Raw genomic sequence first — 1,398 nt, forward strand, 5'->3', positions numbered from 1 at the left:
CCACCTATCTCATATTGGGTTTCAATCAAGCTACCTGGTACTCGCATCAATCCCCTCATCTGCGCGCATGCAGAGCGTTACTAAACCCCCTTATAGCTCACAACTGCCGCCACGGAGTTTTGAAATAGGTGAGGTCCACCACAACGACTACTTCCAGATTCAACGTGTATCAGAAATTGATGGTATGGAAAGATAGCGATGTCGCACAAGGGGAATCAACAACAGGCGAATCTTTTTTATGGTGATTGGTGACACAGAAACTCGTAGAATATAGATTTCTGAGTGATACATTTATCTCCCATGTTTCCATTCCGTGTCACCATGATTCCTGCCTCAACTTTGCAGAGTATCAGAGGCTAGCGTTAGTGGGAACCATTTAGAGTGTATGGTTTCGCGGGTTCACTAGCAACTGTGCTATATATTTTCTTATCACACGTCGATCACTCCTGGGTTCAAGTTCTCTTTTTCTGACAACGTGACGAGGCGTGGGGAAGTTCAGCAAATGTGACTTCATGAGTTAAAAGTATCTGACCAATCCCTATACGATGTGTCCGATGTAGTCTAGCTGGTTAGGATTCGTGGCTCTCACCCACGCGACCGGGGTTCGAGTCCCCGCATCGGAATGGTTCCGATTATGTCGCAAACGATGTCTTCAGCTAATCTTACTGATGTCAGTTGCAGTAAATTTGCATTGGCATCATTGGTTTAATGAAGTGAAATTGCGCTGCCATCATGACAATCCGTTGTCAGTCATGAGAAGCTGCAGTCCCACGACGCCGTTCGGAATCGCCCCCATCCCCTGGACAATGTTGCTATTGTTCCCCTTTTCCTCTCTTCTTTCGGATCAGTGAGGTTTGCCGCCGGAAATGATCGCGGGAAGACTGTGAATTCGTGAAAGATAACTTTGTTCAAGGGGAACGGGGAGCAAAAGGGTCGTCACCGGCATTCACCTTGCGGCTGCAGCCTAGCGAGAGGACCTGATATCTACCTTGAGCCAAGATGGCTACGGTAACTTATAAGGATCGGAATTGTGGTCGTGCCAGTTGCATAAACTTCTCGCTGCGCCACGAAATTCCGAATTCTGTGCTCGACCTTGACGTCAGTACGGTACCTGCTCGAGCAACAGCCTATTCACAATTATAATGAAACCTCCATCTTTGGATTAGTAATTGACATCACGGAACAACGTCAAGATAGTTTTTGCGTAACGAGGAGAGCTCTATATTGTATTTCGGCTCTTTTTTTGTGTGCACGCGTGCGAAGCATTTCTCCACCAGCAGTTGAAAGCGGTAAATCCACAAATCGAGAGCCGGATGACTGGAAGTACACTATGATGCATGAAATAGCACTACGTGATGCTTTCCTAACAATATTCAGACGAACGATGAAGGCTGAGTT

General features: G+C 46.6%; 1 non-coding gene across 1 annotated transcript; it reads left to right on the top strand.

Annotated features, from left to right (window-relative positions):
* The first annotated feature begins 550 nt into the window (after window positions 1–550).
* Window positions 551–623, top strand: Pmar_PMAR029485. The gene has a single exon. It is a non-coding gene; the product is annotated as a tRNA-Glu (tRNA).
* The last annotated feature ends 775 nt before the right edge of the window (window positions 624–1,398 follow it).

The sequence above is a fragment of the Perkinsus marinus genome (assembly GCF_000006405.1).
Source record: "Perkinsus marinus ATCC 50983 genomic scaffold scf_1104296960692, whole genome shotgun sequence".
NCBI classification, from domain to species: Eukaryota; Perkinsozoa; order Perkinsida; family Perkinsidae; genus Perkinsus; species Perkinsus marinus.